The 19978-nt window shown below is 39.9% G+C and overlaps 1 protein-coding gene across 9 annotated transcripts in view; it reads right to left on the bottom strand.

The window, feature by feature from the left end:
* AKAP13 (A-kinase anchoring protein 13) overlaps positions 1-19978 on the bottom strand; it is a 185026-nt gene that overhangs the window by 156039 nt on the left and 9009 nt on the right. The window contains exons 1-2 of one of the 9 annotated variants that reach the window (XM_039358926.1): positions 14472-14809; positions 12772-13493 (exon numbers count right to left, since the gene is read on the bottom strand). The exons of 7 other annotated variants lie outside the window; for them this stretch is intronic. The gene's annotated coding sequence lies outside the window, so the exon portion shown is untranslated. Of the gene's footprint in view, positions 1-12771; positions 13494-14471; positions 14810-19978 lie in introns of those variants that run through there. One more of the 9 variants, XM_039358925.1, reaches the window with a different exon arrangement.

The following is a 19978-nucleotide window of genomic DNA, read 5'->3' as shown; positions in this document are numbered from 1 at the left end:
GAGGGGATTTTCACAAACAGCAGAAAAAAAATGAGTGTTCTCAACCTTAGCAATCTCAAGATACTTGGACTTGCATGCAAGAGTTGAATATAAGTTTCATTTACAACTGGTGTAAAAGACATCAGAAGTCATTCTTTCTTTTTTGGATTTCTATTGCTTTCTATATTTTCTTATTTTGTGGCACTTCTTCTTCTTTACTCTTTCTTCTCTTCAATTCTCTGTCTCATTGGTTCTTGTTAGTTTTTATTTTCCTATTTTAAAATGTAATAAAATTATTATTTAAAAAACCAGTACCCTAAACCAAGCAAGCTGATTCTACTTCCATGAGTAAACTCAACTCATCCACACAAATCTCTTGAAGTACAATTAATAACCAAGAGGACATTCTCATATTTAGGTTACCAGAATAAATTGGATGCTCCGTAACAATACTCTAAATCAGGGGTTCTCAACCTTGGCAACTTTAAGACTTGTGGACTTCAACTCCCAGATTTCCTCAGCCAGCAAAGCTGGCTGAGTAATTCTGGGAATTGAAGTCCACAAGTCTTAAAGTTGTCAAGGTTGAGAACCCCTGCTCTAAATCCAGAAAAATGATATTATTTTCCATGATAAGTGAGCCCAGCTAGCCCAGACAGATGGTTTGGGCTACAATTCATAATCAACCAGAAGGGTATCCTCAATACTAGAGAGACTTGAGAACCCCTGCTCTAAATCCAGAAAAATGATATTATTTTCCATGATAAGTGAGCCCAGCTAGCCCAGACAGATGGTTTGGGCTACAATTCATAATCAACCAGAAGGGTATCCTCAATACTAGAGAGACTGGGGTGGGCACCTAAGTTAAATGAATGACACTGTCCATCTCAATTGGCTTCTTTACTTTTGTGTCATACTGCAACCTGTTGTGGCACTGCAGATGCTGAACTCCCAGCATCCATCATTACTGGCACACTCACTGCAAGAAGTTGTGATTCACCACACGTCGAGTGCCACAAGTTGCCTTCCGCCGCCAATGTAACTTTTAACTGTAAGAAAGTCCCAACAGTGAATCAGAGTCAAGTTGGACATTCCTTTAATGGGCAAACAAGCTCACTAATAAAAAAAAAAATGTACCATATACACAATTACAACTGAGAGAGTTTGTTTGCAAGGCCATAGTCCAGGGCACTTTCTTCCAGAAACAAAACCTCCATAGCTCCGATTTGCCCCTGCGTTCCTCCCACTCAGAAAATCAGTGGAAGGGCATTGATGTAAAACATGAATCAAATGAGCAGAGAGCAAAGGCTACCAGCACACAGCATGCCTTTGTATAGGCGGAAATGTCCTTCTGCAAGCAAGCAACAAAAGAACAACTTAAAATACAGACTTTGCTTGCAGCCGCTCATACCTACTACAAACTAAATCAAAAGAAGGCCAAAACAATGTCAGCTCTGTATGGGCTTTCTACCAAGAAAAAGGGCACTGTTTAACTTTACTGCTCTGAGCTCTGTTTGAAAGCTGAATAAGTAACAAATTTAACTACTTGCCCTCTTCTGCAAGCTACCAACCCAGAATACTGATCACGCCAAGCTTGCCTGCTTTTGGGATTTGAGACTTGTTGAGCTTTGTTGAAGCTCAATGGCCCACGTATAGTAATTGGTGCATCAGGGTTTGCGGCAGAAATCATAACTGGCAAAGTTTACCCTCTGCAATGAGTCCATCACAAGCCATAAATAGAAACATTTTTCCCTCCAAGGGGGTATGTTAGCATCAAAGAAAATTAAAAGACACTGGAAGCAAGAATTTCAAATCTCTAGGCTGTCATTAAGAGTTACGGAAACATGTAATGATTGTTAAAGACGGTGCAACAAGCATCAACAACAGCACCCTTGGCTGTTGCTGTAGGGATAGGGCGATTTTAGTACTACCATAGGGAGCAGCATCTAGCCGACCTTGGCTGATCCTGAAAAGGCTACGCAGATCGGATCTGGTGAATTCTTGGGAAGATCACTGAGAAATCCCAGGGATGTAGACTAGACGGAGAACTTGGAAAAGGTGTTCCAGAAGAAGGGGAAAGGAATCCATCCAAGAAAATGACATCTGAGTACGGATATGGGGATTTTCGCAACTTGTTAGACAGAAAGAAAAAATTAAGTAAATGTTGCTTGGGTCAGCAAATTGAAAAAGGGTTTATAATGAGTTGAAGGGGGAACATTCTTCATTCCCAAGTATTAATTACCTCCACTTTAATAACCGGCTCTGGTACGCTTCTCAAAGACAAATCCCTTTCCCTCTCCCCCCCCCCCCTTTCTTTTTTTGTCTTTATACAAACCATGCATTATCAAGAGTTCCTGCTATTCACTCTGCTTCCTGTTTGGTAGCAAAAGACCGGTTTTATGTCTCCCTCCTCTCCTTCCCTATTAGGAGAGCTGTTAAGCTGTCAGGCCAAGATCTGCTTGTGATGGAGGCAATAAAGCTATCGGAGACAAATTCAGCAGAAAAAGACAGACTCACCACCGACAATTCTGTAGACATCCAGTTAAGAAAGGCAGCCATTTATTTCTTTCAGATACAGTAAGCGGAGCCAGAAATGACTAAAGCAAGAAGTGACAAGGAAGTCTAACTAGACACCCTTAAATAACAGAATAACAGAATTGGAAGGAACCTTGGAGGTCATCTAATCTAACCCCCTTCTCAAGCAGGAGACTTCATACCATTTCAGACAAGTGGCTGGCTGTCCAGTCTCTTCTTAAAAGCCTCCAGTGATGGAGCACCCACAGCATCTGAAGGCAAGCCGGTTGGTTAATTGTTCACATTATTAAGAAGGTGGGAGGGCTGTGTGTGTGTGTGTGTGTGTGTGTGTGTGTGTGTGTGTGTGTGTGTGTTGCGGAGGGGGGAGAGATTATCCAACTTCTTAGGCTAATCTTCAGACAAGCACAACTGGAGGCAAGCGAGCTTTTCAGCCAGCTTCCAACTGCCTACATTACATACATGAGGTTGCACATCATGCTTCGCTTCTTTCAACAAACCTGAATTGGCTGGTTCACAAGCTGCATTAAACTGCGGTTTATTTTAAGCCATGCAGTGCCAAAAGGTATTCCTGCATTTCCCCCCCCCCCCTTCTACCAACATTTGCTGAAACTAATGAAAAAGACATTGCTTTCAGAGTTTCTGTAATTGAAAGAGAATTTGAGGTGAAATTCTCTTAATGGAAGAGTGGTGTTTTCGCACTCGTGTTAGTCACAAGTTATTCTAGTTGAGTGCTGAGTGTGTCTGCCTGCCTTTCATTGTTTAATAATGCATTCTCCAACTATTCTTATTTTCATCCAATTCCAAGAGAGGTAGAGTAGCCTCTTTCTGCAGCAGAAATAAAGACACCGCTCCCCCTTTATCAGCTGCAAAGTCTTTTTCCAAACATGCTTGTTCCACATGTTGAATGATCCCAAGGCCAGCCTGATTGTCCAGCAGACATTGGGGCATAGGTCCCTGCAGTGACAGCCCTGTGGAGTCCCTGAGCCACACAATCCATGTATTCCTATATATTTCTGATACACATATTTATTATATGTAGGTAGTCATTGACTTACCACCATTATTTTAGTGGGCATTTGAAGCTACAGCAGCACTGGAAAATGTGGCTTGGTTTTCACCTTTACAACTTCTGCTGCATCTCCATGGTCCAATGTGATCAAAATTGGGACACTTGGCAACTGGTTCGTATTTATGACCGTTGCAGTATCCCGGGATTATGTGATGGCCTTTTGACAAGCAAAGTCAATGGGGAAGCCAGTTTCATTTAACACTTAACAACTGCAGTGATTCACTTAACAACTGTGGCAACAAATGGGGCAAAACTCACTTAGCAATTGTCTTGCTTAGCAACGGAAACTTTGGGCTCAATTGTAGTTGTAAGACAAGGACTAGCCGAATTGTTCTCTGGCTGTATGGGCCATAATGAAGATTAAACTAAATATACTTCCTGGACATCAAAGGGGATGGAGAAAGAAGGGAGTCTCCCCACACACCTGGCAAAAAGCTTGTCTCTTTGGGAGGGAATTTAAAAGCTGTAAGGCCATCTGGAAATGTAATTTTTAAGGAAGAGAATTTCCTTTCCAGCAAAAAATTTAAAAAAAACCAGGCGGATGACAGATTGTGTGTTTGCTATTCAGCTTCATATTTAAGCCGAAAGTGTCATTTCTATGCATGGGAGAATGCAGATCTATTTTTATCGATAAATGTTTGAGCACTTCACAAAAGATTAGCAACGATTCCTAAATCCCTATATTTAACAATAAGAACAATAAAATGGCACGCCCTTCAAAATGCTATTGAAACCAAAAAAGAATGTGTAAACTCTACTAAGGGGCTGCATATATGAAATACAAACTCAAGTCAGTTCTGGTCCTTAAAACAAATACCTCTACTTTTTTGGGGGGGGCTAAATCTACAAATTGGATTAACTCATAAACTAAAATTCAAAACAATGCAGCCGACCACCATGTTTTCTGAAGTTCTAGAAGTCTGGGTCAAAAATCCTTCCTTTAAAAAAAGCTATTTGGGAGGGCTTAATGGGCAGAATGGATGCAACTTGTAACAGCCCTTGTCAAGTTGTGCAAAATTGGTTGCACTCCTTGAGTTGACAGAAGCTGCTTGCTGTTGCTGCAAATCATGGTTTATAAACCTACAGAAATTTAGTTCACACAACCCAGCCAAAATCAAACAAACCGCTGAAATGATGAAACTAATATTTACTTCTGTGCCTTTTGCAGAATTAGCGGATTCCCAAGATGTTAAGTTAAAAAAAGAAGCAACTTCTGATTCCCATTTACTCCAATTCATAACTGCAGGAAAATGCAATTGGATATTATGAAACATGACAGGGGGGGGTGGAATTCTTCTTCCACCTCAACCTTCAGATACCCAACTTTTCAAAGCAACCACCTCTATCATGAAATTGCATAGCTATCCACAAATCGCAGACTGAGCTTTGGCAGTTCATAGAATAATAACATCTGTAAAGGCACACCTGGAAAATATTGCCCATCCTGCAGTTAACTCGTGGCACAATCAGAATGGCCCAGAAGTTTTGAATTCGTAATGTTGGCAGGAAGCAACAATTCTCAGATTTTTGAGCCATGATGATGTTGTTGAGTATTAGTCATTCTTCAGAGTCTCCTTTCTATTGTAAGGTTATTTTCCTTTGGTATAAACCGATGGCGGAACAGTGATTACAAGCAGCCTACTTATTGTGCATGTGTCCATTCTTTAAGTGGTAGCATGAAATCACAAAAGGTTAACTTGAGGAAGCCTTTATTGTTGTACTTGCACATTTGGCAGCTGCTAAGGCACATCATTGCTGACATCTGTCTTCTTGTGTAGTGGGCCATTTCAAACAGAGGTGGATGACCACCATAATTTACGTTTCCAGGATTTAAAGGCCGTGAAACAGCTAGATGTTGTATGTGCAGGACTGGGTGGCAAGTTAGCACTGGAACAAAGCAGACTATTATCTGAGATCATGTTTGATAGTCATCATCATCAACAACAACAATAATAATAATAATATAAAAGAGTTGGAAGTGACCTTGAAGGTCTTCTAGTCCAACCCCCTGCTCAGGCAGGAAACCCTATATCATTTCAAAGGGCTGTCCAGTCTCTTCTTAAAAACTTCCAGTGTTGAGGCATTCACAACTTTTGGAGGCAAGCAGTTCCACTGGTTAATTGTCCTACCCATAAAATTTTACCCATAAAAACATGATATGGTTTCACTCGCTAATTATCACTTCTTTGTGGTCTTCTTGCAAGAAATTGTTAAGTGAAGTTTACAAAAAGTGAGGTAATCTCTTGTCTTCTTTAAACATGCTTGTTTTTCTTATTATTTATCTCAGCGGTAGGTTATCAGTTGTTCTTCAGCTGTTCTTATAAAGGTCATTTAACATTGTGCCTTTCTCAGCTGCATATCCCCTGGGTCTGCAGTTTAACACCCAAATTGGGTCCTGTTGTCTTGCCCTGGCTGTGGGATTCCATAAGTTTTATAATCTGTTGCATAATAAATAGAACTTAATTAAATTAAAATGCGGTTAATATCCTTTTTTTTCTTCCTTTGATGCCACCCTGATCTCTAGTTTTACAAGCAAGACTAGATTTTATCCTGAGTCTATGAAGAACTCGACAGATTGGAAGCTGATTATGTTTATCTGACTTTATATATTCAATAAAAAGATTGCTTTGTATTTGCTTGTTTGATCTGCAATGGGAAAACAATCGTTCCATATAAAGGTGCATGCAAACAAGGAAAGGATGTAATAGTAGTTAAGAGGATGAATTCACACATATTATTAAGGCACCCCTTAAATCCTGGAAAACATCGAGTTTCATTTTTTTTCCAAAATAACCTTTTAAATATATAAATACAGAGGCCAAAATCTCACAAAACCGAGCAATCTTCAGATCACTTGACAACGAGAGACCTGGAATCTCATGCAATTCTCTCTAAATTTCAACCATTTAAAACAAATGTGGCAAAGACTGAAAACTAATCTCAAACTTCCTCAATCGTATCAATTGTCACACCTCTCTTGGCTGTTGTGAACTTGAATTGGCCATGTAGCCATTTCCAGCATTAATAATATCCTAGGTATGGGAATTCTATTTCCTTTGAAGTGTGACAATAAAACCTTAGACAATACCAGTCCTGGCAGCAGTCAAAACCATTCAAGGGTCAGCACCATTGAGTTACAACGCTCTTCTGGAAGTAAGCTTTTCTCATTTCCCTTCAGACTGTGTTGATTAAAAATGGATCAACACATAAGCACCTCATAAAAATCAGTCAAGGCAAGCGTGGATAAAAGAGGTGAAGTTAAGAATGGAATGTTGTGATTTTTCAAATTCATAACTACACATCAAAAAGCTATGAAAAAGGAATGTGCAAGCTTCCTCAAGTTCTCTAGAACTTCTCAAGTGGGACCAAAAAGCAAGATTATGCACCAGGTAAGCCTACCTCGCATAAGGAAAGTGACGAGGGGGGGGATGTCCAGATTTTTTTAGTAAATTGATCGGTGGGACAAAGGATATAAAAGATTGGGAACCAATGCCACCAATTTAAATGGGTCATCTCTGACTCTCAACACCAGTTATATACCGGTATGTAAAATGTTCTACCATGAAAGAGATCATATTAATGTTCAATGTCCTTGTCAGAGCATGCAGTCTTATTGCACTGAGATAACCCAGGAGTAAACGCAGTAAACAATGGTTTGTATTAAATGGTGGTTTATCTTATACTATCTACAATATCATATACCAGGAACAATATGCATACACGTGCTAATATAGCAGGATCCAACAAACCACAATTACAGCAGGAAACAGAAGAGAGAGAACACATCAGCAGAGCCTTCCCTTTGTAAAAAGGCTCTTAAAGAGACACAGACCCTGCTGAGTCATTCCCATCATTACATTACTACATCTTACATTAGCTGGTTAGCTGTTAAATCAATACTTTGACAGTCTTATAAAGAGGATGGCTAATCAAATGAAGGCAAATATACATGATATCCCAGGTTAACGTTGCAAGATCCAATCTGGGTTGGTCACCAGGATCAGAGTTTTAGTCTTCCAAGCTTTCAGACTCACGCTGGAGCCCATCTTCAGGAAACTTCTCTCTAGCAGTGTATGGGCTCCAGCACGAATCCGAAAGCTCGGAAGACTAAGCCTCTCATCCCAGTGGCCAACCCAGATTGGATCCTGCAGGATGGCTAATCTTTAGTGGTTTTCAATGCACAACTGAAAAACATACAAACTAGGTTTCTGGGACAGTCTCACTTCCAGACACTGATCAGAAGAACAGCTTTAGCAAAGGTGTTATCTGAACAAATCGCAGTCCTGGGTCAAATTTAGCTGTTTGTCTAGCACAGTGGTTCTCAACCTGTGGGTCGGGACCCCATTTGGGGTCGAACGACCATTTCACGGGGGTCGCCAAACAAGGCTGTCCACCATTTTTCCCCCCTTTTCTTTGGTCACGCCCCTGGCACCCGGTGATGTATAAGTGGTTGGGGGTCACCACAACATGGGGAACTGTATTATGGGGTCGCGGCATTAGAAAGGTTGAGAACCACTGGTCTAGCACAACTACCCCACACATTATGGCTCCAAAGGCTGCTTGTGAGTTGAACTTTCACACCCTTCCTAATTGCAATTCATCCCATGTTCCTCCCCCCAAAGTAGTTAGTTCAGATTTTGAGAACTTTTTAAAAACTACAATAATCAGTACTGCTCATGTGTGTTTGACCTGCTAATTACTTTATATTAATGCAAGTAAAAGAAGATCCAATCTTCACCCTCCATCAGAAAATGAGAACCTTCCCAATCTTTCGGTGTTTGCAGAGATATCACTCCTTAAAACAACTGTTGTGCAAATATGAAGAAAGCTGGGGAGGAAACAGCCAGCTGTTTTGATTCAAGGACACAAAGAGTTCAAGAAAACAGACCTTGCTACCTTCAGCCTTCCTGCCACTTTTCTTAACCTTTAATCACTATCTCAAAATCAGTTTAGCTGAACTGAAGACAGGATAGATAAAATCTTGTAAAAACAAACACATAAGCAAAGAGGAGGGAGGAGGGAGAGATCACTCAATCTGGATTTGGATTAAAAAAATCATTCCTAGCCCTCCATAATATTAAACAGGTCTTTGTGGTTTAATTTAAAAATGATTTTTTTAAAAAAAAATTGGGCCCAATTTAATGATATTATCAGCTTGCTCACAAAGCACACTATGGTATAGAACAACTAACTACATTTTATTGAGTTGAGTCATAAGAAAGTAAACCAACATAGTACTTGGGCATGGTAGAGGAATCAACCTATCAGCAACCTAGACATGAATCAATGATATTATTTACCGGTAGTTCCCATGACTAATTCTTGAGGAACTAGCAGTTGACTTTACCTCTAGCAACTAAAAAGGAGAAAATAAGTTAAGTATACTGTTTTATTGCTGCTTTCCTCAGGCAGAATTATTAGGTTATCTTTTTTGTCCCTGAGTTGTACAAAGTCCTATGAGGAACATATGAAAAAGGTTGCAGGAATGGATATGTCTAGCCTAGTGGACTAGGGGTGACATGATAACAGGGTTCCAATATTTGAGGGGCTGCCACAAAGAAGAGGGGGTCAAGCTATTCTCCAAAGCACCTGAAGGTAGAACAAGAAGCAACGGTTGGAAACTAACCATGGAGAGAAGCAACCTGGAACTAAGGAGAAATTTCCTGACAGAACAATTACTTCTCGTCCTTCCCTCTGGTGCTTTGGAGGATAATGTGACCCCCCTCTTCTTTGTAGCAGCCCCTCAGATACTGGAATACTGCTATCATGTCTCCCCTATTTCTTCTTTTCTTTAGACTGGCCAAACCCAAGTCCCGTAGCTGTTCTTCGTATGTTTTAGTCTCCAGGCCTTTGATCATCTTAGTTGCTCTTCTCTGATTTTTTTCCAAACTTTCAACCTCTTTTTTGTGATATGGTGACCAAAATTGGCTGCAGTATTCCAGGTGTGGTTTTACTAGGGTTTCATAAAGCGGTACTAATACCTTGCCTGATCTTGATTCTATTCCTCTGTTTATACAACCCAGGATTGTATTAGGTTTTTTGGGCTGCTGCTGCACACTGCTGGCACATAGTCAAGTGAGTCAAGTTGAGCTAGGTTTTGCTAGGGTGCTCACAGCTAATCTACCCACAGAAACGTGCCTTGTAGTGGCTTAAACTGTGTAGATGTACATTTGACTTAAAATATAATAGAAGTAAAAGCTCTAGGGATTAGGGGAGGGACAATATTATGGTATTATGTAAAGATTTATGTAGCTCTCTAGATTAATCTGGTCCACTCATACCCAAAGCGCTGTTATTGTTTTTAGCACAAAGCTTTCTGTTTTTGGAAACACTATATTTCATAACAGCAATTCTTAATATAGCATAATAAACTTTGTTCAAATCAAGGTGGCACCAGAATGCTTACAATGCTATCTAGATACCAAATCTAGATTATGAATATCCAGTGTGTCATTGAATTGCTGTGTCTTTCAGTCCCTCCTATTAAGTCATGCACCATTGAGTTATTATGTTCAAACTGTTTAGCAACATTCCAGTTAAAATCTTTACACTTATTCCATAATGAAACATTTTGGTTTATTTACTCTGGGGAAGAAAACAAAATCTTTTTGAGCAGCTACACAGTTGCTTAGATGTTTCAACATCAGCCACAATGAGCTAGGTGCTATTTTACTTGCTTTAATGCTAAAATTGTGCTATCTCACATGTATCAACAAAATGGGTTACAGTTAGTCCTCAACTTACAACAGTTCATTTAGTGACTGTTACAATGGCACTGAAAGAAGTGGCTTATGACCGTTTTTCACACTTACGACCATTGCCGCATTCCCATGGTCCTGCGAACATAATTCAAATGCTTGGCAAACTGACTCATATTTATGACGGTTGCAGTGGGCCGGGGTCATGTGATCACCTTTTGGGAGCTTCTGACAAGCAAAGTCAATGGGGAAGCCAGTTTCATTTTACAGCCCTGTTACTAAATTAACAAGTGAAGCGATCCACTTAACAAATATGGCAAGACAGGTCGTAAAATGGGGCAAAGCAAACAAATGTCTCAACAACAACAATTTTGGGTTCAATTGTGGTCGTAGGTCAAGGACTGCCTACACTTAAGTTTTCATTCCCTGCAAATAATGGTCACTATCTGCTGCTCTATAGTTGATCTAAATAGCAATTTGTTCCTGCAAATTCACGGGATATGGAGACCAGCAATAGCAATAGCACTTAGACTTATATACCGCTTCATAGTGCTTTACAGTCCTCTCTAAACAGTTTACAGAGTCAGCATCTTGCCTCCAACAACCTGGGTCCTCGTCAATTTAGTTCTAGTATCACTAGAGATCTTTCATTGTGACTTTTCTGAATAGTAGGGGCCAAAGGCACAGGATTTGCCCAATCAGTAATTGTCAGTTTCGCTGTTGCTAAATTAGGGGACTGGAGGTTAAAACATATAAGGAACAGTTGCTGGAATTGAGTATGTCTGCTTTAATGAAGAGAAGGACAAGGGAGGACAGGATAGCAGTCTTCCAATATCTCAGGGGCTTCCATAAAGAAGAGGGAGTCAAGCTATTTTCCAAGGCATCTGAAGGCAGGACAAGAAGCAACAGATGGAAACTAATCAAAGAGAGAAGCAACCTAGAACTAAGGAGAAACTTCCTGAAAGTTAGAACAATTAACCAGTGGAACAACCTGCCTCCAGAAGCGGTGAATGCTCCAACACTGGAAGTTTTTAAGAAGAGACTGGACAACCATTTGTCTGAAATAGTATAGGGTTTCCTGCCTGAGCAGGGGGTTGGACTAGAAGACCTCCAAGGTCCCTTCCAACATTATTGTTGTTGTTATTTCAGAAGAATCTAACCACATAGCCTAACCAGGAATCATTGAATTGTCTAGGTCACATAAGCAAAAGTATTTATTTCTAATGCAAGCTTCCTGATGAGCAACAGAAATATTGCAAATCCATGTCCTAGTTTCAAGTTCTTGGAATTACCTAGCAGCCACCCAAGTTTGCTTTCAGCCCAGTCTTCAATTACCTTGCCCCCAAACCTTGCTCCAAAAGGAGAGGTGCTATTTCCCCAATGCGCAGTTCAGTTCTGGCAGAAGACTAATAACCAGCTTGACAGGTTCCAACAGGCTGGGAGAGCAGCCGAGGCAGGAGGAATTGCCCAGATGGCAGAACAGATCTGGTCAGGTTTATAGCATTTCCCTCATGAATTTTCAGGAAAAAGGCAAAGATTGCAGATTTAAAAAGCCGCTAGAACAGTGGTTCTCAACCTTTTTAATGCCGCGACCCCCAACCAGTCGTAAGTCGAGGACTACTCAACTGGTGCAGCACCATTTGCAGAATGGGACTTTTGGCGGGCTCAGCAGGGCAGAGACAGCCTGGACAATTCCTATTGGCTTTTGAAAGCAATAGAATTAGACTCTATTCAAGAGAGTCTATTCTATTGGCTTTCAAAAGCCAATAGAATAAAAGGGAGTAGCACAGCTAAGGAAAAGGGGGAAAAAATGGCGGACTGCGTTGTTTGGCGACCGCCGTGAAATGGTCGTTCGACCCCAAATGGGGTCCCGACCCACAGGTTGAGAACCACTGTGCTAGAAAGCCAGTTAGTAACTCCCACTGACATTTTTTTTGCTGAAGGAAGTCCACCCAAGGGAAGCTGGAAGTTAAACCCTAAACTTTCTCTGCAGCTAAATAAAAAGTTACGGTGTGTTGTGCTATCTAGGAATATAAAACAAAATATTAAATCAAGGAGTAAAGCTGGGACCTTGAGCAACTCCATACAATGTTGGACGAAAACCCCCAACGTCTTTCATCCTTGGTTGTGCTGGTTGATGTATTGGGAGCTTGAATGGAACAATATCTGGAAGACCACAGGGTGCACACACAAACCCCTGATTTGTTGAAAAGAGGGAGGGAGGGAGAGAGGGAAAGGGGTCTTACAGATAGTCCTCATTTAGCAACTGTTCAAAGTTATAACGGATCTCCCCAGAGCTACTTAATGACCCGTTCTGAAGTTCTGACAGCTACACACACACACACACACACCCTGCAGTCCCATGATTGCATTTTGGGTGCATGCATTTACAAGATTTACAACATCCTGCAGGAGTAGACTTTTGTGAGAAACAAAAGAACCAGCTAATACAAGTTGAACATGGTTGTTCAGCGTGCAAATTTATTTACTTACGTATCAATGAAACTTATGTAGCCGGGTCTTTTCAAATGAAAAACCTGGCACCCAAAAAGCAAAGTGCATTTTCAAGAAAAGTGTCTTCCGACATTGTGGAATGTGACAATACACACGAAGGCTCCCTCTGTGTCTTCTGCCAGCTCTGGGATGCTGTGGAAATTTGTCCTTCAAACACTTTTTAAGTTTAACCAAGTGCTCCATTTCAGAAAGAGCTGAACAAAGTCTTAGGGTATGACGTATTCTGTGAAATCGGAGGAATTGAACCTTGATACTGAAAGATCAAAATCAGCATTTTGCTGTGTACAAGATCCAATGGTTGAGTAAGATTCTTCATAAAAATCAAGTTGATAAAAGCTGGCCTCTTTTTTTATGGTCACAGAACTGAATACAGTTGAGCCACAGCTGAGCCCAAAATTTTGGTGGTAAGCAAGGCAGCTGTTGAGTCAGTTTTGTCGTGGTTGTTAAATGAATCACTGCAGCTGTTAAATGGATTGTGCAATTGTTAAGCGAATCTGGCTTCCCCCATTGATTTTGCTTGTTGGGAAGGTTACAAAAGATGATCATAAAACCCCGTGATCCTGCAACCGTCATAAAATACACGCCAGTTGCCAAGCACACGAATTTTGATCACATGAATCATTTTAGATCAAGGACTTCTTGTAACCTGTAATGTGGTCTCCATCTGTCACCCAGTCACAAAGTCACCACTTTTCAATCACCTGTAGTAAGAGGGAAACAAAAGATGTACCACCTCTTGAAGAATATAAGAGTCATATTTGGCTTTCACTGTTTAACTGCCTTTCTGTGTGCAGAAACCAAAACTTGGGGGTTCAGTTTTAACAGATATCCCCTTACTATCTCTATCACAATTCTCAAATTATACCCTGGTTACAGAAGTTGTCTGAAGTCATTAAACAACAGACTTCCTGTCTATTATCCTGCAATTAGGAGAAGCTAAAAAGGCAAAAAGGAAGTGTGTAATGCAAACAAATTCAGCCACCCACCCCTGCTCGGCAATACAATCCAGCAAAGAGTCATTTTTTATTTTGCTTCAATTAGTTGAGTTAATGTTTAATTTTTACCCCCTTTCATTAACAATCTTGGGTTGATACAATGCTGAGTGACTCCAGAAAGCAAGTGTTTCAGTAAGAGCTGTACAGCTTCAGCAGACTAAAAAAAAAAAAAAAAGCATTTAGTTCATCATCTCAGTTTCAAATATTGCTTCAACCACATGCTTCCAGAAGTACCATGAGGGCAAGCAGAATCTTAATAAAGATATTACTATTATTATTATTATTATTATTATTATTATTATTATTATTTCAGACAAATGACTGTCCAGTCTCATTTAGTGATGAAGCACCTACAATTTCTGAAGGCGAGCCATTCCATTGGTTGATTGCCAGCAACCGGTCGACACAAACAAGCAAAGCCCCATCCGTGGGATGCAGGCAGCACACAAAACCACGCACCCTCTGGTCCGTGGAAAAACCTCTCTCCACGGAACCGGTCCCTGGTGCCCAAAATGTTGGGGACCTTTGTCGTAAAATGTCAGAATTCCATGGAGCATGTCTGCACTTGGAACCAAGAGCATGATCAAATGAAACATTACCAACAAACCATCAAGTGCTCTACAATCTTTCAGAAAACAGCTTGGCACAGCGCAATTTTACTTCTAGAAACTCTGACAACAATACCTTGGGTGAAAAGGCTGCACCACCATCCCTGCAGAGGCCAAAAGTCATAATTTTGTCACCAGTAGCTTGCAAAGCTGGATGAAGGTAATGCAACGCCAAGCATTTGCACACCCAGCAGGTTTGAAAAGTGCTTAGGCGTGTAGCAGACACATTGCCAATGGGGAGGAAAGAAAATTATTATCATCGGGTTGTTATCTGCAGAATACAGGCCAAGAGCCACAGTGAAATGTTGCCTGGACTCAAGAGCACGCAAGGTGACAAATCTCCCGAGCTCAACTCTTGTGTCCTCAAATTTGTTAGTGAGGCAGGTTTTAGCAACCATCCCATATCCACCATCCCATGGTGTTCCACCTTCTAGAGCTGGATCAGTTTGAGTAAATTAAACAGCATTTCAAAGCCACTGTTAGGTTATTTTTTAAAATTGTATTTTAAAATACAATTCAATTCTAACCACTGGTGGCGCAGTGGTTAGAATGCAGCACTGCAAGCTAATTCTGCTGATTGACGGCTGCCAGCGGTTCGATTCTCAACGGCTTCAAGATTGACTCAGCCTTCCATCCTTCCGAGGTCGGTAAAATGAGGACCCAGATTGTTGGGGGCAATAGGCTGACTCTGTATCTGCGTTATCTCCTGTATCCAATCTCTTATTCGTTCCCAATAATTTTTTGCTTTGGGGCACAACCACCACATGTGGATTTTAAACCAGAATTATTTCTTTTGGGCATAATAAACTTAAAGATGAAAAAACAACTCCAACATATCATTATACACATATTGACTGCAGCTCGTATAGCATATGCTCAATGTTGGAAGAGTGAAAATATTCCCACAAATGATATGATTATGTACAAAATCTTGGAATGCGCAGAAATGAATAAACTTACGTTAGAATTAAAAGACAAGAGGCGACAGAATTTTATGAAATTTGGAATAAATGTTATAATTGGCTAGAACAGAGAAAGGAAAAGACATAATTATTGATGTACATAAAATGTAAATAAGATGTAAAGAATGCTTAAAATGTAGAGTACTGTTCTGTTAAAAGAAAAGATTTATGCTTATGTATTTTAAGTTTGTTTGGGTGTATGGTGTATGGTGAAAAATAATTAAAAAATTAAAAATATATATAAAAAAATTAGGCTGACTTTGTAAACCACTTAGAGCAGTGGTTCTCAACCTGTGGGTTGGGACCCCATTTGGGGTCAAACGACCATTTCACAGGGGTCGCCAAACAAGGCTGTCTGCCATTTTTCCCCCTTTTCTTTGGCCACGTCCCTGGCACCCAGTGATGTATAAGTGGTTGGGGGTCACCACAACATGGGGAACTGTATTATGGGGTCGCGGCATTAGAAAGGTTGAGAACCTCTGACTTAGAGAGGGCTGTAAAGCACTGTGAAGCGGTATATAAGTCTAAGTGCTATTGCTATTTTTTACAAATAACCCAAGGCGGTGAACATATCCAACACACTTTCTACCTCCTACTTTCCCCACAACAACCCAGTGAGGTCAACTAGACTGTGAGGGAGTGACTGGCCCACAGTCCCCCAGCTGTCTTTCATGGCTAAGGTGGGACTTGAACTCACAGTCTGTTACTTTCTAGCCTGATGCCTTAATCGCTGCACCCAAATGAAACTTCCTCACTGAATCTGAAACATGAAGCAACTAAGTTAACACTTTAAGACAAAAGTCCCAGTTCTGCAATTCTGCCCCCCAATAAACAGAAAGTCCAAATACAGGTTTAAATCTAACACAGGGATCCATTTAGCTACAGTGGGACCAACCCTGATATTAGCGTCCATCATACCATTTCCTCTTATTTTTTAAAAATGTTTTATTTCCAGTAGTTTGGGGGCTGGTTATGTAAATGATATCCTACTGTACAATGTCCATTTCCTTTAAAATATTTTCAGGGTTTTATAACGATGCAAAAAAGAAAAAAGAACTGTTTTTTTTAAATATTTTATGTTTTGTTGTCAAAAGGCATCCATCACCGTCCACAATAAAGTTATATGTAGAATAACCAACGAATTGTGGCAATTGGGAAATCTGAAAGATCATGTAAGAAAAATAAATATGACAAGAGCCTCTGAGTTGTGAGAACAAATGATTTGAAAAGAGGGCAGGAAAATGGATTTCAAAGTTTAGAGGCATTTTGACCTTGACTGAGCAAAATATCATCCAACCAGTCAAGCAGATTCCACTTTAGCCCGGAAAGCTTGTGAAAATATTAACTAGGTAAAGGTGGTTGCTAAGCATTTTCTCTTTAAACCCTGAAAGGGACAAAGCTGATTTGGTGGCAGAGTTCCAAAAGGGAACGCTGCATAAGGTTTAAATGGAAACTAACAAAATTTCCATAAAGAAACAATGTGCGGAATGAAAGGGCGTATGATACGGAACATAAAATGTGTTGAACACTTCACAAAAGAAAATTATTAGCCAAGATTTTAAGTGCAGGGAAGAAGAAAAGTTGATGAATTATAGAACATCAGCAACTGGGGGGTGGGAGGTGGGGCAAGAAAGAAATGAAAAGATATCTAGGATATTATTTGAAAGCACTAAAGATCAAAATTGTTAGAAGGAAAAGGCATGAATATAAAGTTGGTTTATCTGATCAAGCTGAAATGCGTATTTGTTAGCTGGTATCCCTTACTGGATTATTGTTGATAGCAGGACTCAAATGACAAAGTTTATGGATTTGTTTATAAATAGAAGATGGGATAAAAGATAAATAAAAGATGGGATAAAAGATAAATAAAAGATGGGACTTTTGAGAGAGTGATCAGTTACTAAAATGTTTACATGTGTGATGAAAATGGGAAATCAATTCTTTCTATATGTCTTTTCTTTTCCTTTTCTCTTTCTTTTCTGCACCTTCTTTTTCTTGTTATCCTTGTAATTTTTTCAGCTTGCATTAGCTTTTATTGTTGTAATTAGAATTCTTAATAAAATTACTGTATTTAAAAAAAAAGATTGCAGTGATTTGTGTGAATGTATGTGGGGAACACAGAATCAAGGTTCTATGTATAGAGTATTCAGAGGGGCCCTTGGCAATTTGGGGTTAAGATTGTCCTGGATTTTAGCCAGGCATGTTTGTGTATTCAACCAGGGCAGTTTGCAAAACACGGCATTTCACATAAACTTAGATAATACAAGACAGTTGTTAAAACTGGTTCCAAGCAATTGAAAATAAATCTCCACACTTTCCATCATTCTGCAGGACCGCTAAAATCAGGGAAGGAATCAACAACTGCATTTAAAACCCCTATTTCCATAACCTATCAAGTTACAGTTTACATTTGCAAAAAAACAAGCCAAGACTGTTTATTCTCATATAAATAAATAGATTGGATTGCACACTTTTACTAAAAACTGGGGAGGTATGGTTTTTTTTAATAATGTTATTGAGGGAAAATTATGCTTGCATTCCACAATTTAGGTAGAGACATGGACAGATAGATTTAAAAAATCATGCCAAGCAATCAAATCAGCAGATGTGAATTCTATAAATGCCCTAATTTCAAACTCTATGCGTGTGCTACTGAGGTGCCGTACTGAGAAATTCTTTCTGCTGGCACTTGGTCAGTACTTTCTTATCATTAACTAAAGAACATAAAGGTAAGATCTCTGGCTTCTAAAGCAACCTAAAGGTTAATTCCAGGGAAGGAATGCAGCTAAGTATTATTTAATAAAACTAATGGACTCACAAGAGCTAAGGCTGAATTTCTAAGGCAGCTTTGCAAATAAGCTACCCAGAGATCCTAGTTAAGGTTGCCAATGTTTTTGCTTGCCTGCTCAACTGAAGCACAGGGACTGTCTCTTCACAAGGACTGTGAATGATGAGGCGTCCTTCTTCCAACAGCACAGCGTCATTCTATTACAGCGGGTCTTCAAACGTGGCCCTTTTATGACTTGTGGCATGCCTGGCTGAGGAATTCTGGGAGTTGAAGTCCACAAGTCATAAAAGGGCCACGTTTGAAGACCCCTGCTCTAAAAGAAGGTTGTGCACACATGATACATCACCCACAATTAACCTAACTATGGTTTATTCCATTTAATTGTGTTTTTCCCAGTTCAGCCAACAATGTGGACCAGTGGGTCCTAGCCACAGCCTAACAAAGGTGTCACCTGCTCATTCACCTGCACATAACCCCTGGTTACTTTTTGCAATCAGGGCAATGCTTAAAGTTAAGGCAGATTTAACTGTTTCAACACAATGCTCTGTATCAACACTGATTAAGATAAAGGACAGGTGCACCACCTTTCTTTCTTTCTTTTTTATTTATTTCCACAAGGGCAAGTAAACAATGGAGGAATCTGAGGACACAGCCTGCCCGATTTCTGTAGCCAACTCAGCCAGCAGACTGCTGCAAAAAGAAAAACTAACACACCGTGAATAACTGCCCAATCTTTGTTTCCCAGCACCACACCGCTTTTAAAGTTACCCTAAATGGAAAGGATTCCTCAAAAAAAGAGGTCCACTTTGATGAAAGTGAAATCTGAAGCACTTCTTCAAAATCCCTCACAAAGATTGCGTAGCCCTAGCGGAAATGGTCAGGTGCATGCATGCAACAAACTTTCTAGGGAAGAAGGCTTCCAATCTGTGGTCATTAGTTTCTATTTTGACTTTTTTGATCACCACCCTCTTCTGCAGATGCCTCTATGAACTATACAGTAGGCATCACCAGCATAGGTTCAGGAGCCCCAGAAAACCAGTGTCCCATGTGCAGCCTATGCAAAAGGAGTAGGTTTTACTACAACAACAAAAACATCCAAATATCAGTGACATTATTCCCAGCTTTCCATTTTTTTCCAGTCTAATGGAACATTTTTCCAGTCTAATGGAACATTTTTCCAGTCTAATGGAACTTCTAAGCTTCTTAGAAGTCCAGTCTGTTCGTTTGTGGATGACTTTCTGGAAATTGAACGGAATAGGAGCAAATTCATTGGGAGTCCAGAGAGAGAAGCCAATAAAATAAAAAATTGGATTTTAAAAGATTGAAAGGTTAAAAAGATTTTTTTTTAATTTTTTAAAATATTTAAAAAGATAAAAAGAAGCATTAGTGTAATGTTTAACTTAATCTGTTGAATTGCTCTTTTTTGTTTTTTCATATATATGTATGTATGTATGCATGCATGCATGTATATAAAAGGAGAAGAGAATTTACTGTTTGTTTGTTTTTTTAGTGTCCAGCTTTTTTAGTGTCCATTTTCTCTCTTTTTTTTGTATACCAATTTTTTTTCATTGTTGTTAGTGCTGGACATATGGTTTTGCTCTTTATGTTTTGAACAAAATAAATATAATATGAAAAAAAAGCTATAAAGAAGCCTTGGGTATGGGGGAAGGGTCCCCAGTCCATCCTGGTGGGGAAGGTAATTGGGCAGTGGCTCAGCCTGTTGACCTCTGCTCCATTCTCAGTCGCAACCTCCCTCCTGTTCACACGATCATGGAGTCCACCCCTGTGCCTCCCAGTGCACACATTTCACACAGAAGTAAACCCTTGATTACT

This window comes from Crotalus tigris, unplaced genomic scaffold, assembly GCF_016545835.1.
Source record: "Crotalus tigris isolate CLP2741 ecotype Arizona unplaced genomic scaffold, ASM1654583v1 scf7180000019068.10715455, whole genome shotgun sequence".
Taxonomy (NCBI): Eukaryota; Metazoa; Chordata; class Lepidosauria; order Squamata; family Viperidae; genus Crotalus; species Crotalus tigris.
The sequence above is the reverse complement of the archived record's forward strand: the minus strand, read 5'-3'. Positions and strand labels throughout refer to the sequence as shown.